Source organism: Ambystoma mexicanum, chromosome 14, assembly GCF_040938575.1.
Source record: "Ambystoma mexicanum isolate Mex_15411 chromosome 14, UKY_AmexF1_1, whole genome shotgun sequence".
Classification (NCBI taxonomy): Eukaryota; Metazoa; Chordata; class Amphibia; order Caudata; family Ambystomatidae; genus Ambystoma; species Ambystoma mexicanum.
Window position 1 is genome coordinate 364,690,015 of NC_090940.1, and position 25,089 is coordinate 364,715,103.

Consider the following 25,089-nt stretch of genomic DNA (forward strand, 5'->3'; position numbering starts at 1 on the left):
ATACCACTAAATTAAAAAAATAATAATTACAGTTAGAATACGCCAACAGGTATCTAACTAGCCCAAGTTTGTATAACAACCAAAGAGATAAACGAATACCAATAAATTGTAACACAAAATAGACCGTTACAATCGCCAACAGGTATGTAACTGCTTCAGAAATCTGCAACAATCCAACAGATAGAACATTAACCAGAAACAAGAAGTAAACATTGAAAGGGAACAAACAAATAGACTGTAGCATAACAAAAAAGGGTTTTTTAATCCGACAATGATTTTTTTTCCCACAGACCCAATGATTTCAAAAACAAACACAGAAACTGAGCAAAATGCACAGTACACTGGTTTGTAAACCAAATATGATGGTAAAAAAAAGCTGAAATATCTATTATGAAATGTAATATGTCTTTATAGAATACATACACTAACATGCTCTTTTCTTTTATCACAGAACTTGAAAAAGAATACTTCCTCCAGGTACCAAACTCATGTAAAAAAATGTATCGAATGTCAACAAATCATGCAGTAAGTATAATTGAAACCATTTGAAAGATAATCAAATCTATAGGTGTTATCTATGGCTGTGATATGGTGCAGTGGTTGTGGTCAGGACCTAGAGTATTGAGTATACATCCAACAGCCTACAGCCTTCACCCATGCACCCTGCCACAACCACCACAACATATCACACCCATAGTAGCTTATAACTTCAGTACTTATAACTTCGGTCTTGTGTACACTCTGGCCACAACTCCAAAACATATCACACCCATACATCACACCCATTTTTGATTCTATGGGTGTGACCGATGGGTGTGATATGCTGCAGTGGTTGCTGCCAGGGCCTAGACTCTTGGGTGCATGGCCTTTGACCATGCACCCAAGACTCCATGCCCTGCCAGCAACCACTGCAGCATATCACACCCATAGATCACACCCATAGAATCAAACATTTTTAACTAGGATCACACTCATCGAATCAAACATTTTTAACTAGGCCTCATGGCATTTTTAATGTCCGCTGACACCTTGGGTGTCCTTAGAACAGTTTCTACTTGCCTGCGAACAATACGGACAGGTATAGTGTCCTCAGGACACCTCCATTTTCATTTATTTGCGGACATCCCGAACACTGCGTGTGTTCTTAGAACAGTTTCAACTTGCCTGCGAACAGTACAGACATCCCGGACACCTTGTGTGTTCTTAGAACAGTTTCAACTTGCCTGCGAACAGTACAGACAGGTATAGTTTCCTCAGGACACCTCCATTTTCATCTATTTGTGGACATCCCGGACACAGCATGTGTTCTTAGAACAGTTTCAACTTGCATGCGAACAGTGCGGACAGGTATAGTGTCCTTAGGGATGATTGCGGACATCAAGGACAGCGCTACTGTCCGCGGACACAACGTACACAACAGCGGTGCCTAACACCTAAATAGATACAATATTCGAACCATCTCTTACACCCCCCCCACCATCCCCAAACAGTCTTTCAGACCAACACACTTGCCAAAATTGTATTTCCACACCATTTGACACTGCACTGTCCGTGGACGTCCGCGGATACAAGATGGCGGGTGTTTCCAAAAATCTGATGCACTTAACGCTCTTCACTATCCAATTAGCGGACACGTCGTATGTCCGCAGACATGCCGCAAGTCGTTTAACCAATCAGGACACTGCCCATGGAGCGAACAGGGAAAAGTGTCCGCGGACCGAAACAGAGATATCACTAATTTTCTGTGACCTACTTTTTGGTCATTTTTAAAAAAAACTACTGGACAGATTTTCACAAAATTTACAAAAGCACACTTTCGGGACAAGTACATACACATGTGATGTCATCAGTGATGTCATCAATGACATGTGTGATGTCATCTTTGATGTCGTGGGTGTTAGTCTTAGCAGTGCACGGTGGTGGCGCGAGTTATGGTTGCTTAGCTTACCATAACTGGCGAATTTCAAGGGTTTTTCGGTTTTACTTGGAACAATAACGTCCCTTTAACAAAGTTGTTTTACTGAATTTCATAGGTTTTTAATAGCGCAACTTAACCATAACGTCCCTTTAACAAAGTTTTTACTGAATTTCATAGGTTTTTAGTAGCGCAACTTATCCATAACGTCCCTTTAACAAAGTTTATTTACAGAATTTCATAGGTTTTTATTAGTGCAACGTAACCATAATGTCCTTTTCAATGGAGGAAGACCACTAGCATCCTAGGTTCTCAAAGTGGGAACCCGGGGTGGTATAAAAAAGATTTTTGTTCCCAAACCGGGACGCCGCAGGCAGGCGTCCCGGTGTAGGAAGGAAAATCTTTTACCAAGATGGACACCAGGGAAAGGGAAGGCAGGGTGTATAAAGAGAACACAACAGGGCATCGGCGGGGGGTCAGGAAGACCAGGAGAGAGACACGGGGCATGAGCAGGGGGTGGAAAGAAGGGAGACACGGGGCATGAGCGGGGGGTGGGAGGGAAGAAGGGAGGGACGGGTCATGAGCGGGAAAGAAGGGAGACACCGGGCATGAGTGGGGGGTGGCGGGGAAGAAGGGAGACACGGGGCATGAGCGGGGGTGGGGGTGAACAGGGGAGACACGGGCCATGAGCGGGGGAAAAGGAGGGAGACAGACATGGAGCATGAGCGGGGGTGGGGGTGAACAGGAGAGACACGGGGCATGAGCGTGAGTAGGGCAAGGTGGGGCCCCCACCCCCGCTCATGCCCCATGTCTGCCCTGTTCCAACAGTGCAGACACGGGGCATGAACGGGGGTGGGGGGGAAGAAGGGAGACACGGGGCATGAGCGGGGAGTGGTTGGAACACGAGGTCAACAAGGGCCATCATAGGAGGGGGGACAAGAGGAAGACACGGGGCATGAGCGGGGGGTGGGAGGGAACAGGAGGATGACACAGGGCATCAGCGAGGAGTGGGGGGACAGGTTGAAGACACAGGGCATGAGCGGGGGGTGGGAGGAACAAGAGGTCAACAAGGGGCATCATATGAGGGGGGACAAGAGGAGGACACGGGGCATGAGCGATGGTGGGGGGCAACAGGAGAGAGACACGGGGCATGAGCGCGGGGTGGGGGGTACAGGAGACAGACACAGGGCATGAGCGGGGGGTGGGGGCAACAGGAGAGAGACACGGGGCATGAGCAGGGGGTGGGGGGCAACAGGAGACAGACATGGGGCATGAGCGGTGGGGCAGGGGCCAACAGGAGAGAGACACAGGGCATGAGAGGGGGGTGGGGAGAACAGGAGACAGACACGGGGCATGAGCGGGGGGCTGGGGAGAACAGGAGACAGACACGGGGCATGAGTGGGGGGTGGGGGAAGAGGAGACAGATACGGGGCATGAGCAGGGGGTAGGGAGAACAGGGGACAGAGAGGGGGCATGAGCAGGAGGGTGGGGGGCAACAGGAGACAGACACGGGGCATGAGCGGGGGGTGGGAGGAACAAGAGGTCAACAAGGGGCATCATAGGAGGGGGGACAAGAGGAGGACACGGGGCATGAGCGATGGTGGGGGGCAACAGGAGAGAGACACGGGGCATGAGCGCGGGGTGAGGGGTACAGGAGACAGACAAGGGCCATGAGCAGGGGGTGGGGGGCAACAGGAAACAGAGAGGGGGCATGAGCAGGAGGGTGGGGGGCAACAGGAGACAGACACGGGGCATGAGCAGGGGGTGGGGGGCAACAGGAGACAGACACGGGGCATGAGCAGGGGGTGGGGGGCAACAGGAGACAGAAACGGGGCATGAGCGGGGGGTGGGGGGAACAGGATACAGACACGGGGCATGAGCGGGGGATGGGGAGAACAGGAGACAGACACGGGGCATGAGCAGGAGGTGGGGGCAACAGGAGACAGACACGGGGCATGAGTGGGGCGTGGGGGGCAACAGGAGAGACACAGGGCATGAGCAGGGGGGTGGGGGGAACAGGAGACAGACACGGGGCATGAGCGGGGTGTGGGGGAGCAGGAGACATACACGGGGCATGAGGGGAACAACAGACACAGGGCATGAGCGGAGGGTGGGGAGAACAGGAGACAGACACAGGGCATGAGCTGGTGGGTGGGGGGCAACAGGAGACAGACACGGGCCATGAGCGGGGGGGTGGGAGGAACAGGAGACAGACACGGGGCATGAGCGGGGTGTGGGGAGAACAGGAGACAGACACGGGGCATGAGCGGGGGGTGGGGGGCAACAGAGAGACACGGGGCATGAGGGGGTGGGGGGGAACAGGAGACAGACACGGGGCATGAGCGGGTGGGAGGAACAGGAGACAGACACGGGGCATGAGCGGGGGGCAACAGGAGAGACACGGGGCATGAACAGGGGGTGGGTGAACAGGAGACAGACACGGGGCATGAGCGGGGGGCAACAGAAGAGAGATACGGAGCATGAGCGGGGGGTGGGGGAACAACAGACACGGGGCATGAGCGGGGGGTGGGGAGAACAGGAGACAGACACCGGGCATGAGTGGGGGTGGGGGGCAACAGGAGAGAGACACGGGGCAGGGGGTGGGGGGCAACAGGAGACAGACACAGGGCATGAGCAGGGGGGTGGGGCCAACAGGAGAGAGACACAGGGCATGAGCGGGGGGTGGGGAGAACAGGAGACAGACAGGGGGCATGAGAGGGGGGTGGGGAGAACAGGAGACAGACACGGGGCATGGGTGGGGTGTGGGGGGGAACATGAGACAGATAAGGGGCATGAGCTGGGGGTGGGGAGAACAGGAGACAGACACAGGGCATGAGCGGGGGGTGGGGAGAACAGGAGACAGACACGGGGCATGGGCGGGGGGTGAGGGGAACAGGAGACAGATACGGGGCATGAGTGGGGGTGCGGAGAACAGGAGACAGACACGGGGCATGAGCAGGGGGTGGCAACAGGAGACAGACATGGGGCATGAGTGGGGGGTGGGGGCAACAGGAGAGAGACACGGGGCATGAGAGGGGGTGGGGGGAACAGGAGACAGACACGGGGCATGAGCGGGGGTGGAGGAACAACAGAGACAGACACGGGGCATGAGCAGGTGGTAGGGGGCAACAGGAGAGAGACACTGGGCACGAGCGGGGTGTGGGGGGGCAACAGGAGACAGACACGGGGCATGAGCGGGGGTGGGGGGAACAGGAGACAGACACGGGGTATGAACGGGGGTGGGGGGCAACAGGAGACAGACACGGGGCATGAGCGGGGGGTGGGGGGAACAGGAGACAGACACGGGGTATGAACGGGGGGCAACAGGAGACAGACACGGGGCATGAGCGGGGGGTGGGGGGAACAGGAGACAGTGATGGGGCATAAGCGGGTGGGGGGAACAGGAGACAGACATGGGGCATGAGCGGGTGGGGGGAACAGGAGACGGACACGGGGCATGAGCGGGTGGGGGGAACAGGAGACAGACACGGGGCATGAGCAGGGGGGCAACAGGAGAGACACACGAGGCATGAGCGGGTGGGGGGAACATGAGACAGACACGGGGCATGAGCAGGGGGGTGGGGGAGTACAGGAGACAGACACGGGGCATGAGTGCGGAGTAGGGGGGCAACAGGAGAGAGACGCATGGGGGTGGGGGGAACAGGAGACAGACACGGGGCATGAGCGGGGGGTGGGGGCAACAGGAGACAGACACGGGGCATGAGCGGGGGTGGGGGCAACAAGAGACAGACACGGGGCATGAGCGGGGGTTGGGGGGCAACAGGAGACAGACACAGGGCATGAGCGGGGGATGGGGGGCAACAGGAAACAGACACGGGGCATGAGCGGGGGTGGGGGGCAACAGGAGAGACACGGGGCATGAGCGGGGTGGGGGGAACAGGAGACAGACACGGGGCATGAGCGGGGGGTGGGGGAACAGGAGACAGACACGGGGCATGAGCGGGGCGTGGGGGGAACAACAGACACGGGGCATGAGCGGGGGGTGGGGAGAGCAGGAGACAGACACAGGGCATGAGCGGGTGGGGGAACAGGAGACAGACACGGGGCATGAGTGGGTGGGGGGAACAGGAGACAGACTTGGGGCATGAGCGGGGGGGTGGGGGGCAACAGGAGAGACACGGGGCATGAGCGGGGGGTGGGGAGAACAGGAGACAGACACGGGGCATGAGCGGGGGGTGGGGATCACAGGAGACAGAAACGGGGCATGAGCGGGGGGTGGGGGGAAACAGGAGACAGACACGGGGCATGAGCGGGGGGTGGGGGGAAGAGGAGACAGATACCGGGAATGAGCGGGGGGTGGGGAGAACAGGAGACAGACATGGGGCATGAGTGGGGGGAACAGAAGACAGACACGGGGCCTGAGCGGAGGGAACAGAAGACAGACACGGGCATGAGCGGGGTGGGGGAGACAGACACGGGGCATGAGCGGGGGGCAACAGGAGACAGACACGGGGCATGAGCAGGGGGTGGAGGTGAGGGAGAGTGACACACGGGGCATGAGCGGGGGAGGGGGGAAGAAGAGACAGATACGGGGCATGAGCGGGGGGTGAGGAGAACAGGAGACAGACATGGGGCATGAGTGGGGGGAACAGAAGACAGACACGGGGCATGAGCGGAGGGAACAGAAGACAGACACGGGCATGAGCAGGGGTGGGGGGAGACAGACACGGGGCATGAGCGGGGGGCAACAGGAGACAGACACGGGGCATGAGCAGGGGGTGGAGGGGAGGGAGAGTGACACACGGGTCATGAGCGGGGGTAGGGGGGAGGGGAGAGACACGGGGCATGAGAGGGGGGTGGGGGGAGGGGAGAGACACACGGGGCATGAGCGGGTGGGGGGAACAGGAGACAGACACGGGGCATGAGCAGGGGGTGGGGGGCAACAGGAGAGAGACACGGGGCTTGAGAGGGTGGGGGAACAGGAGACAGACACGGGGCATGAGCAGGGGGGCAACAGGAGAGAGACACGGGGCATGAGCGGGTGGGGGGAACAGGAGACAGACAAGGGGCATGGGCAGGGGGTGGGGGGGTACAGGAGACAGACACACGGGGCATGAGCGGGGAGTGGGGGGAAACAGGAGAGAGACGCGTGGGGGTGGGGGGAACAGGAGACAGACACGGGGCATGAGCGGGGGTGGGGGGAACAACAGAGACAGACACGGGGCATGAGCAGGTGGTAGGGGGAACAGGAGACAGACACGGGGTATGAACGGGGGGTGGGGGCAACAGGGGACAGACACGGGGCATGAGCGGGGGGTGGGGAGAACAGGAGACAGACACGGGGCATGAGCGGGGGTGGGGGGGAACAGGAGACAGTGATGGGGCATGAGCGGGTGGGGGGAACAGGAGACAGACACGGGGCATGAGCGGGGGTGAGGGGAACAACAGAGACAGACACGGGGCATGAGCAGGTGGTAGGGGGAACAGGAGACAGACACGGGGTATGAACGGGGGGTGGGGGGCAACAGGGGACAGACACGGGGCATGTGCGGTGGGTGGGAGGAACAGGAGACAGACACGGGGTATGAACGGGGGGTGGGGGGCAACAGGAGACAGACACGGGGCATGAGCGGGGGGTGGGGAGAACAGGAGACAGACACGGGGCATGAGCGGGGGTGGGGGGGAACAGGAGACAGTGATGGGGCATGAGCGGGTGGGGGGAACAGGAGACGGACACGGGGCATGAGCGGGTGGGGGAACAGGAGACAGACACGGGGCATGAGCAGGGGGGCAACAGGAGAGAGACGCGGGGCATGAGCGGGTGGGGGGAACATGAGACAGACACGGGGCATGAGCGGTCGGTGGGGGAGTACAGGAGACAGACGCGGGGCATGAGTGGGGAGTGGGGGGCAACAGGAGAGAGACGCGTGGGGGTGGGGGGAACAGGAGACAGACACGGGACATGAGCGGGGGTGGGGGGAACAGCAGACATGGGGCATGAGCGGGGGGTGGGGGAACAGGAGACAGACACGGGGCATGAGCGGGGGTGGGGGGAACAACAGACATGGGGCATGAGCGGAGGGTGGGGGAACAGGAGACAGACACGGGGCATGAGCGGGGTGTGGGGGGAACAACAGACACGGGGCATGAGCGGGGGGTCGGGAGAACAGGAGACAGACACGGGGCATGAGCGGGGGTGGGGGGGAACAGGAGACAGTGATGGGGCATGAGCGGGTGGGGGGCAACAGGAGACAGACACGGGGCATGAGCGGTGGGTGGGGGGAACAGGAGACAGACACAGGGTATGAACGGGGGGTGGGGGGCAACAGGAGACAGACACGGGACATGAGCGGGGGGTGGGGAGAACAGGCGACGGACACGGGGCATGAGCGGGGGTGGGGGGAACAGGAGACGGACACGGGGCATGAGCGGGTGGGGGAACAGGAGACAGACACGGGGCATGAGCAGGGGGGCAACAGGAGAGAGACACGGGGCATGAGCGGGTGGGGGGAACATGAGACAGACACGGGGCGTGAGCGGTCGGTGGGGGAGTACAGGAGACAGACGCGGGGCATGAGTGGGGAGTGGGGGGCAACAGGAGAGAGACGCGTGGGGGTGGGGGGAACAGGAGACAGACACGGGACATGAGCGGGGGTGGGGGGAATAACAGACAAAGGGGCATGAGCGGGGGGTGGGGGAACAGGAGACAGACACGGGGCATGAGCGGGGCGTGGGGGGAACAACAGACACGGGGCATGAGCGGGGGGTCGGGAGAGCAGGAGACAGACACAGGGCATGAGCGGGGGCGTGGGGGCAACAGGAGACAGACACGGGGCATGAGCGGGGGTTGGGAGGAACAGGAGACAGACACGGGGCATGAGCGGGGGGTGGGGAGATCAGGAGACAGACACGGGGCATGAGAAAGACACTGGGCATGAGCGGGTGGGGGGAACAGGAGACAGACACTTGGCATGAGCGGGTGGGGGAACAGGAGACAGACAAAGGGCGTGAGTGGGTGGGGGGAACAGGAGACAGTCTTGGGGCATTAGCGGGGGCGTGGGGGGCAACAGGACAGACACGGGGCATGAGCGGGGTGTGGGGAGAACAGGAGACAGACACGGGGCATGAGCGGGGGGTGGGGAGAACAGGAGACAGACACGGGGCATGAGCGGGGGGTGGGGGGAAGAGGAGACAGATACCGGGAATGAGCGGGGGGTGGGGAGAACAGGAGACAGACATGGGGCATGAGTGGGAGGAACAGAAGACAGACACGGGGCATGAGCGGAGGGAACAGAAGACAGACACGGGCATGAGCGCGGTGGGGGGAGACAGACACGGGGCATGAGCAGGGGGTGGAGGGGAGGGAGAGTGACACACGGGGCATGAGCGGGGGGAGGGGGGAGGAGGAGACAGATACGGGGCATGAGCGGGGGGTGGGGAGAACAGGAGACAGACATGGGGCATGAGTGGGGGGAACAGAAGACAGACACGGGCATGAGCGGAGGGAACAGAAGACAGACACGGGCATGAGCGGGGGTGGGGGGAGACAGACACGGGGCATGAGCGGGGGGCAACAGGAGACAGACACGGGGCATGAGCAGGGGGTGGAGGGGAGGGAGAGTGACACACGGGTCATGACCGGGGGGTGGGGGGAGGGGAGAGACACGGGGCATAAGAAGGGGTGGGGGGAGGGGAGAGACACACGGGGCATGAGCAGGGGTGGGGGGAACAGGAGACAGACACGGGGCCTGAGCGGGGGGTGGGGAGAACAGGAGACAGACACAGGGCATGAGCAGGGGGCAACAGGAGACAGACACGGGGCATGAGCGGGGGTGGGGGGCAACAGGAGAGACACGGGGCATAAGCGGGGGTGGGGGGAACAGGAGACAGACACGGGGCATGAGCGGGTGGGGGAACAGGAGACAGACACGGGGCTTGAGTGGGTGGGGGGAACAGGAGACAGACTTGGGGCATGAGCGGGGGGTGGGGGGCAACAGGAGAGACACGGGGCATGAGCGGGGGGTGGGGAGAACAGGAGACAGACACGGGGCATGAGCGGGGGGTGAGAAGAACAGGAGACAGACACGGGGCATGAGTGGGTGGGGGGAACAGAAGACAGACACGGGCATGAGCGGGGTGGGGGGAGACAGACACGGGGCATGAGCGGGGGGCAACAGGAGACAGACACGGGGCAAGAGCAGGGGGTGGAGGGGAGGGAGAGTGACACACGGGGCATGAGCGGGGGGAGGGGGGAAGAGGAGACAGATACTGGGCATGAGCGGGGGGTGGGGAGAACAGGAGACAGACATGGGGCATGAGTGGGGGGAACAGAAGACAGACACGGGGCATGAGCGGGGGCAACAGGAGACAGACACGGGGCATGAGCAGGGAGGGGAGGGAGAGTGACACACGGGTCATGAGCGGGGGGAGGGGAGAGACAGGGGGCATGAGAGGGGGGTGGGAGGAGGGGAGAGACACACGGGGCATGAGCGGGTGGGGGGAACAGGAGACAAACACGGTGCATGAGCGGGGGGGCAACAGGAGAGAGACACGGGGTATGAACGGATGGGAGGAACACGAGACAGAGATGGGGCATGAGCGGGGGTGGGGGGTACAGGAGACAGACATGGGGCATGAGCGGGGAGTGGAGGGCAACAGGAGAGAGACACGTGGGGGTGGGGGGAACAGGAGACAGACACGGGACATGAGCTGGGGTGGGGGGAACAACAGAGACAGACACGGGGCATGAGCGGGGCGTGGGGGGAACAACAGACACAGGGCATGAGCGGGGGGTGGGGAGAGCAGGAGACAGACACAGGGCATGAGCGGGGGTGTGGGGGCAACAGGAGACAGACACGGGGCATGAGCGGGGGTTGGGAGGAACAGGAGACAGACATGGGGCATGAGCGGGGGGTGGGGAGATCAGGAGACAGACACGGGGCATGAGAAAGACACGGGGCATGAGCGGGTGGGGGGAACAGGAGACAGACACGGGGCATGAGCGGGTGGGGGAACAGGAGACAGACACGGGGCATGAGTGGGTTGGGGGAACAGGAGACAGACTTGGGGCATGAGCGGGGGGGTGAGGGGGCAACAGGAGAGACACGGGGCATGAGCGGGGGGTGGGGAGAACAGGAGACAGACACGGGGCATGAGCGGGGGGTGAGGAGAACAGGAGACAGACACGGGGCATGAGTGGGTGGGGGGAACAGAAGACAGACACGGGCATGAGCCGGGTGAGAGGAGACAGACACGGGGCATGAGCGGGGGGTTGAGGGGAGGGAGAGTGACACACGGGGCATGAGCGAGGGGAGGGGGGAAGAGGAGACAGATACGGGGCATGAGCGGGGGGTGGGGAGAACAGGAGACAGACATGGGGCATGAGTGGGGGGAACAGAAGACAGACACGGGGCATGAGCGGAGGGAACAGAAGACAGACACGGGCATGAGCGGGGGTGGGGGAGACAGACACGGGGCATGAGCGGGGGGCAACAGGAGACAGACACGGGGCATGAGCAGGGTGGGGAGGGAGAGTGACACACGGGTCATGAGCGTGGGGAGGGGAGAGACAGGGGGCATGAGAGGGGGTGGGGGGAGGGGAGAGACACACGGGGCATGAGCGGGTGGGGGGAACAGGAGACAAACACGGTGCATGAGCGGGGGGGCAACAGGAGAGAGACACGGGGTATGAACGGGTGGGAGGAACACGAGACAGAGACGGGGCATGAGCAGGGGTGGGGGGTACAGGAGACAGACACGTGGGGGTGGGGGGAACAGGAGACAGACACGGGACATGAGCTGGGGTGGGGGGAACAACAGAGACAGACATGGGGCATGAGCGGAGGGTGGGGGGCAACAGGAGACACGGGGCATGAGCAGGGGGTGGGGGGCAACAGGAGACACGGGGCATGAGCGGGGGTGGGGGGCAACAGGATACAGACACAGGGCATGAGCGGGGGTGGGGGGCAACAGGAGACAGACACAGGGCATGAGCGGGGGGTGGGGGGAAGAGGAGACAGACAAGGGGCATGAGCGGGGTGTGGGGAGAACAGGAGACAGACACAGGGCATGAGCGGGGGGTTGGGGGCAACAGGAGACACGGGGCATGAGCGGGGGGTGGGGGGCAACAGGAAACAGACAGGGGGCATGACCGGGGGTGGGGGGCAACAGGAGAGTCACAGCGCATGAGCGGGGAGTGGGGAGAGCAGGAGACAGACACAGGGCATGAGCAGGGGGTTGGGGGGCAACAGGAGACAAACACGGGGCATGAGCGGCGGGGTGGGAGGAACAGGAGACAGACACGGGGCATGAGCGGGGGGTGGGGGGTACAGTAGACAGACACGGGGCATGGGTGGGGGCAACAGGAGAGAGACACGGGGCATGAGCGGGGGGTGGGGGGCAACAGGAGACAGACACGGGGCATGAGCGGGGGGGTGGGGCCAACAGGAGAGAGACACGGGGCATTAGAGGGGGGTGGGGAGAACAGGAGACAGACACGGGGCATGAGCGGGGGGTGGGGAGAACAGGAGACCGACACGGGGCATGAGCAGGGGGTGGGGGGTGGGGGGAAGAGGAGACAGATATGGGGCATGAGCAGGGGGTGGGGAGAACAGGAGACAGACAGGGGGCATGAGCAGGAGGGTGGGGGGGCAACAGGAGACAGACACGGGGCATGAGCGGTGGGTGGGGGGCAACATCAGAGAGACAAGGGGCATGAGCGGGGGTGGGGGGTAACAGGAGACAGACACGGGGCATGAGCGGGGGGTGGGGGGAACAGGAGACAGAAACGGGGCATGAGCGGTTGGTGGGGGGCAACAGGAGAGAGACGGGGCATGAGCGTGGAGGGGGTACAGGAGACAGATAAGGGCATGAGCAGGGGGTGGGTGGCAACAGGAGAGAGACACGGGCATGAGCAGGTGGGGGGAACAGGAGACAGACATGGGGCATGAGCGGGGGGTGGGGGGCAACTCGAGAGAGACACGGGGCATGAGCAGGTGGGGGAACAGGAGACAGACATGGGGCATGAGCTGGGGGTGGGGGCAACAGGAGAGAGACGCGGGGGGTGGGGGGAACAGGAGACAGACACGGGGCATGAGCAGGGGGTTGGGGCAACAGGAGACAGACACGGGGCATGAGCAGGGGGTGGGGGGCAAGAGGAGACAGACACGGGGCATGAGCGGGGGTTGGGGGAACAGGATAAAGACACAGGGCATGAGCGGGGGATGGGGAGAACAGGAGACAGACACGGGGCATGAGCGGGGGCAGGGGCAATAGGAGACAGACACGGGGCATGAGCTGGGGGTGGGGGGCAACAGGAGAGACACAGGGCATGAGCGGGGGGTGGGGGGAACAGGAGACAGACACGGGGCATGAGCGGGGGGTGGGGGAACAGGAGACATACACGGGGCATGAGCGGGGCATGGGGGAACAACAGACACGGGGCATGAGCGGAGGGTGGGGAGAACAGGAGACAGACACAGGGCATGAGCTGGGGGCTGGGGGGCAACAGGAGACAGACACGGTCCATGAGCGGGGGGTGGGAGGAACAGGAGACACACGGGGTATGAGCGGGGTGTGGGGAGAACAGGAGACAGACACGGGGCATGAGCGGGGGGTGGGGGGCAACAAGAGAGAGACACGGGGCATGAGCGGGTGGGGGGAACAGGAGACAGACACGGGCATGAGCAGGTGGTAGGGGGCAACAGGAGACAGACACGGGGCATGAGCGGGTGGGAGGAACAGGAGGCAGACACGGGGCATGAGCGGGGGGGCAACAGGAGAGACACGGGGCATGAGCAGGGGGTGGGGGGAACAGGAGACAGACACGGGGCATGAGCGGGGGGGCAACAGGAGAGAGATACGGGGCATGAGCGGGGGATGGGGGGAACAACAGACACGGGGCATGAGCAGGGGGTGGGGAGAACAGGAGACAGACACCGGGCATGAGCGGAGGGAACAGAAGACAGACACGGGCATGAGCGGGGGTGGGGGGAGACAGACACGGGGCATGAGCAGGGAGGGGAGGGAGAGTGACACACGGGTCATGAGCGTGGGGAGGGGAGATACAGGGGACATGAGAGGGGGTTGGGGGAGGGGAGAGACACACGGGGCATGAGCGGGTGGGGGGAACAGGAGACAAACACGGTGCATGAGCGGGGGGGCAACAGGAGAGAGACACGGGGTATGAACGGGTGGGAGGAACACGAGACAGAGACGGGGCATGAGCGGGGGTGGGGGGTACAGGAGACAGACACGGGGCATGAGCGGGGAGTGGAGGGCAACAGGAGAGAGACACGTGGGGGTGGGGGGAACAGGAGACAGACACGGGACATGAGCTGGGGTGGGGGGAACAACAGAGACAGACACGGGGCATGAGCGGAGGGTGGGGGGCAACAGGAGACACGGGGCATGAGCAGGGAGTGGGGGGCAACAGGAGACACGGGGCATGAGCGGGGGTGGGGGGCAACAGGATACAGACACAGGGCATGAGCGGGGGGTGGGGAGAAGAGGAGACAGACAAGGGGCATGAGCGGGGTGTGGGGAGAACAGGAGACAGACACAGGGCATGAGCGGGGGGTTGGGGGGCAACAGGACACGGGGCATGAGCGGGGGGTGGGGGGCAACAGGAAACAGACAGGGGGCATGACCGGGGTGGGGGGCAACAGGAGAGTCACAGCGCATGAGCGGGGGGTGGGGGAGAGCAGGAGACAGACACAGGGCATGAGCAGGGGGTTGGGGGGCAACAGGAGACAAACACGGGGCATGAGCGGGGGGTGGGAGGAACAGGAGACAGACACGGGGCATGAGCGGGGGGTGGGGGGTACAGTAGACAGACACGGGGCATGAGCGGGGGGTAGGGGCAACAGGAGAGAGACACGGGGCATGAGCGGGGGTAGGGGGCAACAGGAGACAGACACGGGGCATGAGCAGGGGGGTGGGGCCAACAGGAGAGAGACACGGGGCATTAGAGGGGGGTGGGGAGAACAGGAGACAGACACGGGGCATGAGCGGGGGGTGGGGAGAACAGGAGACCGACACGGGGCATGAGCAGGGGGTGGGGGGTGGGGGGAAGAGGAGACGGATATGGGGCATGAGCAGGGGGTGGGGAGAACAGGAGACAGACAGGGGGCATGAGCAGGAGGGTGGGGGGGCAACAGGAGACAGACACGGGGCATGAGCGGTGGGTGGGGGGCAACAGGAGAGAGACAAGGGGCATGAGCGGGGGTGGGGGGTAACAGGAGTCAGACATGGGGCATGAGCGGGTGGTGGGGGGCAACTGGAGAGAGACGCGGGGCATGAGCAGGTGGGGGAACAGGAGACAGACATGGGGCATGAGCTGGGGGTGGGGGGCAACAGGAGAGAGACGCGGGGGGTGGGGGGAACAGGAGACAGACACGGGGCATGAGCAGGGGGTTGGGGCAACAGGAGACAGACACGGGGCATGAGCAGGGGGTGGGGGGCAACAGGAGACAGACACGGGGCATGAGCGGGGGTTGGGGGGAACAGGATAAAGACACAGGGCATGAGCGGGGGATGGGGAGAACAGGAGACAGACACGGGGCATGAGCGGGGGCAGGGGCAACAGGAGACAGACACGGGGCATGAGCTGGGGGTGGGGGCAACAGGAGAGACACCGGGCATGAGCGGGGGGTGGGGGGAACAGGAGACAGACACGGGGCATGAGCAAGGGGTGGGAGAACAGGAGACAGACACAGGGCATGAGCTGGGGGCTGGGGGGCAACAGGAGACAGACACGGTCCATGAGCGGGGGGTGGGAGGAACAGGAGACACATGGGGTATGAGCGGGGTGTGGGGAGAACAGGAGACAGACACGGGGCATGAGCAGGTGGTAGGGGGCAACAGGAGACAGACACGGGGCATGAGCGGGTGGGAGGAACAGGAGACAGACACGGGGCATGAGCGGGGGGGCAACAGGAGAGACACGGGGCATGAGCAGGGGGGCAACAGGAGAGAGATACGGGGCATGAGCGGGGCATGGGGGAACAACAGACACGGGGCATGAGCGGAGGGTGGGGAGAACAGGAGACAGACACAGGGCATGAGCTGGGGGCTGGGGGGCAACAGGAGACAGACACGGTCCATGAGCGGGGGGTGGGAGGAACAGGAGACACACGGGGTATGAGCGGGGTGTGGGGAGAACAGGAGACAGACACGGGGCATGAGCGGGGGGTGGGGGGCAACAAGAGAGACACGGGGCATGAGCGGGTGGGGGGAACAGGAGACAGACACGGGGCATGAGCAGGTGGTAGGGGGCAACAGGAGACAGACACGGGGCATGAGCGGGTGGGAGGAACAGGAGACAGACACGGGGCATGAGCGGGGGGGCAACAGGAGAGACACGGGGCATGAGCAGGGGGTGGGGGGAACAGGAGACAGACACGGGGCATGAGCGGGGGGGCAACAGGAGAGAGATACGGGGCATGAGCGGGGGATGGGGGAACAACAGACACGGGGCATGAGCAGGGGGGTGGGGAGAACAGGAGACAGACACCGGGCATGAGCGGGGGTGGGGGGCAACAGGAGAGAGACACGGGGCATGAGCAGGGGGTGGGGGTCAAAAGGAGACCGACACGGGGCATGAGCGGGGGGTGGGGCCAACAGGAGAGAGACACGGGGCATGAGCGGGGGGTGGGGAGAACAGGAGACAGACAGGGGGCATGAGCGGGGGGGTGGGAGAACAGGAGACAGACATGGGGCATGGGTGGGGTGTGGGGGGAACAGGAGACAGATACGGGGCATGAGCGGGGGGTGGGAAGAACAGGATACAGACACGGGGCATGAGCGCGGGGTGGGGAGAACAGGACACAGACACAGGGAATGGGTGGGGGTGGGGAGAACAGGAGACAGGCACGGGGCATGAGCAGGGGGGCAACAGGAGACATACACGGGGCATGAGTGGGGGGTAGGGGGCAACAGGAGAGAGACATGGGGCATGAAAGGGGGGTGGGGGAACAGGAGACAGACACGGGGCATGAGCGGGGGTGGGGAGAACAGGAGACAGACAAAGGGCATGAACGGGGGGTGGGGAGAACAGGAGAGAAACACGGGGCATGAGCTGGTGGGGGGAACAGGAGACAGACACGGGGCATGAGCGGGGGGTGGGGAGAACAGGAGAGAAACACGGGGCATGAGCTGGTGGGGGGGAACAGGAGACAGACACGGGGCATGAGCGGGGGGTGGGGAGAACAGGAGAGAAACACGGGGCATGAGCGGGTGGGGAAACAGGAGACAGACACGGGGCATGAGCGAGTTGGGGGAACAGGAGACAGACATGGGGCATGAGCAGGGGGTAGAGGGCAACAGGACACGGGGCATGAGCGGGGGGTGGGGAGAACAGGAGACAGACACAGGGCATGAGCGGGGGGTGGGGTGGGGGGCAACAAGAGAGAGACACAGGGCATGAGCGGGTGGGGGGAACAGGAGACAGACACAGGGAATGAGCGTGTGGGGGAACAGGAGACACACGGGGCATGAGCGGGGGGGTGGTGGGCAACAGGAGAGACACAGGGCATGAGCAGGGGGTGGGGGGAACAGAAGAAAGACACGGGGCATGAGCGTGTGGGGGAACATGAGACAGACACGGGGCATGAGCGGGGGGGCGGGGGGCAACAGGAGAGACACAGGGCATGAGCAGGGGGTGGGGGGAACAGAAGAAAGACACGGGGCATGAGCGTGTGGGGGAACATGAGACAGACACGGGGCATGAGCGGGGGGGCGGGGGGCAACAGGAGAGACACAGGGCATGAGCGGGGGGTGGGGGGAACAGGAGACAGACACGGGCATGAGCGTGTGGGGGGACAGAAGACAGACACGGGGCATGAGCGGGGGGGTGGGGGGCAACAAGAGAGACACAGGGCATGAGTGGGGGGTACAGGAGACAGACACGGGGCATGAGCGGGGGGTGGGGGGAACAACAGACACGGGGCATGAGTGGGGGGTGGGGAGAACACGAGACAGAAATGGGGCATGAGCGGAGGTGTGGGGGGCAAGAGGAGACAGACACGGGGCATGAGCAGGGGGTGGGAGGAACAGGAGACAGACACAGGGTATGAGCGGGGGTGGGGAGAACAGGAGACAGACACGGGGCATGAGCGGGTGGGGGAACAGGAGACAGACACGGGGCATGAGCGGGTGGGGGGAACAGGAGACAGACACGGGGCATGAGCTGGGGTTGGGGGTTACAGGAGACAGACACGGGGCATGAATAGGAGGTGGGGGGCAACAGGAGAGAGACGCGGGGTGTGGGGGGAACAGGAGACAGACACAGGGCATGAGCCGGGGTGGGGGGAACAACAGAGACAGACATGGGGCATGAGCAGGGGTAGGGGGCAACAGGAGACAGACACGGGGCATGAGCGGGGGTGGGGGGCAACAGGAGACAGACACGGGGCATGAGCAGGTGTGGGAGTAACAGGAGACATACACGGGGCATGAGCGGGTTGGGGGGCAACAGGAGACAGACACGGGGCATGAGTGGGGGGTGGGGGAACAGGAGACAGACGCGGGGGGTGGGGGGCAACAGGAAACAGACACGGGGCCTGAGCGGGGTCGGGGGCAACAGGAGACAGACACGGGGCATGAGCGGGGATGGGGGGCAACAGGAGAGACACGGGGCATGAGCACGGGGTGGGGGAACAGGAAACAGCCACGGGGCATGAGCGGGGGGGTGGGGAGAACAGGAGACAGACAAAGGGCATGAGCGGGGGCGTGGGGGGCTACAGGAGACAGACTCAGGGCATGAGCGGGGGGTGGGAGGAACAGGAGACAGACACGGGGCATGAGCGGGGGGTGGGGAGAACAGGAGAGAAACACGGGGCATGAGCAGGTGGGGGGAACAGGAGACAGACATGGGGCATGAGCGGGTGGGGAAACAGGAGACAGACATGCGGCATGAGCGGGGGTGGGGGGAAGAGGAGACAGACACGCGCATGAGCGGGGGTTGGGAGAACAGGAGACAGACATGGGGCATGAGCAGGGGGTGGGGGCAACAGGAGACAGACACGGGGCATGAGCGGGGGTGGGGGGAAGAGGAGACAGATACTGGTCATGAGCGGAGGGGTGGGGGGCAACAAGAGAGAGACACGGGGCATGAGTGGGTGGGGGAACAGGAGACAGACATGGGGCATGAGCGTGTGGGGGAACAGGAGACAGACACGGGGCATGAGCGGGGTGGTGGGGGGTAACAGAAGAGACACAGGGCATGAGCGAGGGGTGGGGGAACAGGAGACAGACACGGGGCATGAGTGTGTGGGGGAACAGGAGACAGACACGGGGCATGAGCGGGGGATGAGGGGCAACAGAAGAGACACAGGGCATGAGCGGGGGGTGGGGGGTACAGGAAACAGACACAGGCATGAGCGGGGGGGTGGGGGAACAACAGACACGGGGCATGAGTGGGGGGTAGGAGAACAGGAGACAGAAACGGGGCCATGAGCAGGGGTGTGGGGGGCAACAGGATACAGACACGGGGCTTGAGCGGGGGGTGGGAAGAACAGGAGACAGACACAGGGTATGAGCGGGGGGGTGGGGAGAACAGGAGACAGACACGGGGCATGAGCAGGTGTGGGGGTAACAGGAGACAGACACGGGCATGAGCGGGGGTGGGGGGGCAACAGGAGACAGACACGGGGCATGAGTGGGGGGTGGGGGGAACAGGAGACAGACACGGGGCATGAGCGGGGGGTGGGGGGCAACAGGAAACAGACACGGGGCCTGAGCGGGGGGCGGGGGGCAACAGACAGGAGACAGACACGGGGCATGAGCTGGGGATGGGGGGCAACAGGAGAGACACGGGGCATGAGCACGGGGTGGGGGGAACAGGAGACAGCCACGGGGCATGAGCGAGGGGGGGGGAGTACAGGAGACAGACAAAGGGCATGAGCGGGAGTGTGGGGGGCTACAGGAGACAGACTCAGGGCATGAGCGGGGGTGGAGGAACAGGAGACAGACACGGGGCATGAGCAGGTGGGGGGAACAGGAGACAGACATGGGGCATGAGCGGGTGGGGAAACAGGAGACAGACACGGGGCATGAGCGGGTTGGGGGAACAGGAGACTGACACGGGGCATGAGCGGGGGTGGGGGGCAACAGGAGAGATACGGGGCATGAGCGGGGGGTGGGGGAACAGGAGACAGACACGCGCATGAGCGGAGGAGGGGAGAACAGGAGACAGACATGGGGCATGAGCAGGGGGTGGGGGCAACAGGAGACAGACACGGGGCATGAGCGGGGGTGGGGGGAAGACGAGACAGATACGGGGCATGAGCGGGGGGTGGGGGGCAACAAGAGAGAGACACGGGCATGAGTGGGTGGGGGAACAGGAGACAGACACGGGGCATGAGCGTGTGGGGGAACAGGAGACAGACACGGGGCATGAGCGGGGTGGTGGGGGGTAACAGAAGAGACACAGGGCATGAGCGGGGGGTGGGGGGAACAGGAGACAGACACGGGCATGAGTGTGTGGGGGGAACAGGAGACAGACACGGGGCATGAGCGGGGGATGGGGGGCAACAGAAGATACACAGGGCATGAGCGGGGGGTGGGGGGTACAGGAGACAGACACAGGGCATGAGCGGGGGGTGGGGGAACAACAGACACGGGGCATGAGTGGGGGGTAGGGAGAACAGGAGACAGAAACGGGGCATGAGCAGGGGTGTGGGGGGCAACAGGATACAGACACGGGGCTTGAGCGGGGGGTGGGAAGAACAGGAGACAGACACAGGGTATGAGCGGGGGGTGGGGGAGAACAGGAGACAGACATGGGGCATGAGCAGGGGTGTGGGGGGCAACAAGAGAGAGACACAGGGCATGAGCGGGTGGGGGGAACAGGAGACAGACACGGGGCATGAGCGGGTGGGGGGAACAGGAGACAGACACAGGGCATGAGCTGGTGGGGGAACAGGAGACAGACATGGGGCATGAGCAGGGGGTGGGGGCAAAAGGAGAGAGACACAGAGCTTGAGCGGGTGGGGGGAACAGGAGACAGACACGGGGCATGAGCAGGGGGGCAACAGGAGAGAGACACGGGGCATGAGCTGGTGGGGGGAACAGGAGACGGACATGGGGCATGAGCAGGGGGTGGTGGGCAACAGGAGCGAGACACGGGGCATGAGCGTGTTGGGGGAACATGAGACAGACACGGGGCATGAGCGGCGGGCAACAGGAGAGAGACAAGGGGCATGAGCGGGTGGGGGGAACACGAGACAGACACGGGGCATGAGCAGGGGTGGGGGGGTACAGGAGACAGACACGGGGCATGAGTGGGGAGTGGGGGGCAACAGGAGAGAGACGCGTGGGGGTGGGGGGAACAGGAGACAGACACGGGACATTAGTGGGGGGGGAACAACAGAAACAGACACGGGGCATGAGCGGGGGGTGGGGGCAACAGGAGACGGACACGGGGCATGAGCGGGGGGTGGGCAACAAGAGACAGACATGGGGCATGTGCGGGGGGCAACAGGAGACAGACACGGGGCATGAGCAGGGGATGGGGGCAACAGGAGACAGACACGGAGCATGAGCGGGGGGTGGGGGGAACAGGAGACAGACACGGGGCATGAGCGGGGGTGGGGGGAACAACAGACACGGGGCATGAATGGGGGGTGGGGAGAACAGGAGACAGAAACGGGGCATGAGCGGGGGGGTGGGGGCAACAAGAGACAGACACGGGCATGAGCGGGGGGTGGGAGGAACAGGAGACAGACACAGGGTATGAGCAGGGGTTGGAGAGAACAGGAGACAGACATGGGGCATGAGCGGGGGTGTGAGGGGCAACGAGAGAGAGACACGGGGCATGAGCGGGTGGGGGAACGGAGACAGACACGGGGCATGAGCGGGTGGGGGGAACAGGAGACAGACACAGGGCATGAGCGGGTGGGGGAACAGGAGACAGACACGGGGCATTAGCAGGGGGAGGGGGGCAACAGGAGAGAGACACAGGGCATGTGCGGGTGGGGGGAACAGGAGACAGACACAGGGCATGAGCAGGGGGGCAACAAGAGAGAGACACGGGGCATGAGCGAGTGGGGGGAACAGGAGACAGACACGGGGCATGAGCAGGGGGTGGGGGGTACAGGAGACAGACACACGGGGCATGAGCCGGGAGTGGGGGGCAACAGGAGAGAGACGCATGGGGGCAACAGGAGACAGACACGGGGCATGAGCGGGGGTGGGGGAAACAAAAGAGACAGACACGGGGCATGAGCGGGTGGTGGGGGGCAACAGGAGACAGACACGGGGCACGAGCAGGGTGTGGGGGGCAACAGGAGACAGACACGGGGTATGAGCGGGGGGTGGGGGCAACAGGAGACAGACACGGGGCATGAACGGGGGGTTTGGGGCAACAGGACACAGACACAGGGCATGAGCGGGGGTGGGGGGAACAGGAGACAGACACGGGGCATGAACGGGGGTGGGGGGCAAGAGGAGAGAGACGCATGGGGGGCAACAGGAGACAGACAAGGGGCATGAGCGGGGGTGGGGGAAACAACAGAGACAGACACGGGGCATGAGCGGGTGGTGGGGGGCAACAGGAGACAGACACGGGGCACGAGCAGGTTGTGGGGGGCAACAGGAGACAGACACGGGGCATGAACGGGGGGTTTGGGGCAACAGGAGACAGATACGGGGCATGAACGGGGGGTTTGGGGCAACAGGAGACAGACACGGGGCATGAGCGGGGGGTGGGGGGAACAGGAGACAGACACGGGGCATGAACGGGGGTGGGGGGCAACAGGAGACAGACACGGGGCATGAGCGGGGTGTGGGGAGAACAGGAGACAGACACGGGGCATGAGCGGGGGTGGGGGGCAACAAGAGAGAGACATGGGGCATGAACGGGTGGGGGGAACAGGAGACAGACATGGGGCATGAGCGGGTGGGGGGAACAGGAGACAGACACAGGGCATGAGCGGGTGGGGGGAACAGGAGACGGACACGGGCATGAGCAGGGGGTGGTGGGCAACAGGAGAGAGGCACGGCATGAGCGGGTGGGGGAACAGGAGACAGACACGGGGCATGAGCGGGGGGGCAACAGGAGAGAGACACGGGGCATGAGCGGGTAGGGGGAACATGAGACAGACACGGGGCATGAGCAGGGGGTGGGGGAGTACAGGAGACAAACACTGGGCATGAGTGGGGAGTGGGGGGCAACAGGAGAGAGACACGTGGGGGTGGGGGGAACAGGAGACAGACACGGGACATGAGCGGGGTGGGGGGAACAACAGAGACAGACACGGGGCATGAGCGGGGGGTGGGGGGCAACAGGAGACAGACACGGGGCATGAGCGGGGTTGGGGGACAACAAGAGACAGACACGGGGCATGAGCGGGGGGCAACAGGAGACAGACACAGGGCATGAGCGGGGGGTGGGGGGAACAGGAGACAGACACAGGGCATGAGCGGGGGGTGAGGAGAACAGGAGACAGACACAGGGCATGAGCGGAGGGACACAGGAGACAGACACGGGGCATGAGCGGGGGTGGGGGCAACAGGAGAGAGGCACGGGGCATGAGCGGGTGGGGGGAACAGGAGACAGACACGGGGCATGAGCGGAGGGGCAACAGGAGAGAGACACGGGGCATGAGCGGGTGGGGGGAACAGGAGACGGACACGGGGCATGAGCAGGGGGTGGTGGGTAACAGGAGAGAGGCATGGGGCATGAGCGGGTGGGGGGAACAGGAGACAGACACGGGGCATGAGCGGGGGGGCAACAGGAGAGAGACACGGGGCATGAGCGGGTAGGGGGAACATGAGACAGACACGGGGCATGAGCGGGGGGTGGGGGAGTACAGGAGACAGACACGGGGCATGAGTGGGGAGTGGGGGGCAACAGGGGAGAGACACGTGGGGGTGGGGGGAGCAGGAGACAGACACGGGACATGAGCAGGGGTGGGGGGAACAACAGAGACAGACACGGGGCATGAGCAGGGGGTGCGGGGCAACAGGAGACAGACACGGGGCATGAGCGGGGTTGGGGGACAACAAGAGACAGACACAGGGCATGAGCGGGGGGTGGGGGGCAACAGGAGACAGACACAGGGCATGAGCGGGGGGTGGGGGGAACAGGAGACAGACACAGGGCATGAGCGGAGGGACACAGGAGACAGACATGGGGCATGAGCGGGGGTGGGGGGCAACAGGAGAGACACGGGGCATGAGCGGGGGGTGGGGGGAACAGGAGACAGACACGGGGCATGAGCAGGGGGTGGGGGAACAGGAGACAGACACGGGGCATGAGCAGGGCGTGGGGGGAACAACAGACACAGGGCTTGAGTGGGGGGTGGGGAGAGCAGGAGACAGACACAAGGCATGAGTGGGGGGGTGGGGGGCAACAGGAGACAGACACAGGGCATGAGCGGGGGTTTTGAGGAACAGGAGACAGACACGGGGCATGAGCGGGGGGTGGGGAGATCAGGAGACAGACACGGGGCATGAGAAAGACACGGGGCATGAGCGGGTGGGGGAACAGGAGACAGACATGGGGCATGAGCGGGGGGCAACAGGAGAGACACGGGGCATGAGCGGGGGGTGGGGGGAACAGGAGACAGACACGCGCATGAGCGGGGGGTGGGGAGAACAGGAGACAGACACGGGGCATGAGCGGGGGTGGGGGCAACAGGAGACAGACACGGGGCATGAGCGGGGGGTGGGGGGAAGAGGAGACAGATACGGGGCATGAGCGGGGGGTGGGGGGCAACAAGAAAGGGACACGGGCATGAGCAGGTGGGGGAACAGGAGACAGATACGGGGCATGAGCGTGTGGGGGAACAGGAGATAGACACGGGGCATGAGCAGGGGCGTGGGGGGCAACAGGAGAGACACAGGGCATGAGCGGGGGCGTGGGGGGCAACAGGAGAGACACAGGGCATGAGCGGGGGGTGGGGGGTACAGGAGACAGACACGGGGCATGAGCGGGGGGTGGGGGAACAACAGACACGGGGCATGAGTGGGAGGTGGGGAGAACAAGAGACAGAAACGGGGCATGAGCGAGGGGGTGGGGGGCAACAGGAGAGACACGGGGCATGAGCGTGTGGGGGGAACAGGAGATAGACACGGGGCATGAGCGGGGGCGTGGGGGGCAACAGGAGAGACACAGGGCATGAGCGGGGGGTGGGGGGTACAGGAGACAGACACGGGGCATGAGCGGGGGGTGGGGGAACAACAGACACGGGGCATGAGTGGGAGGTGGGGAG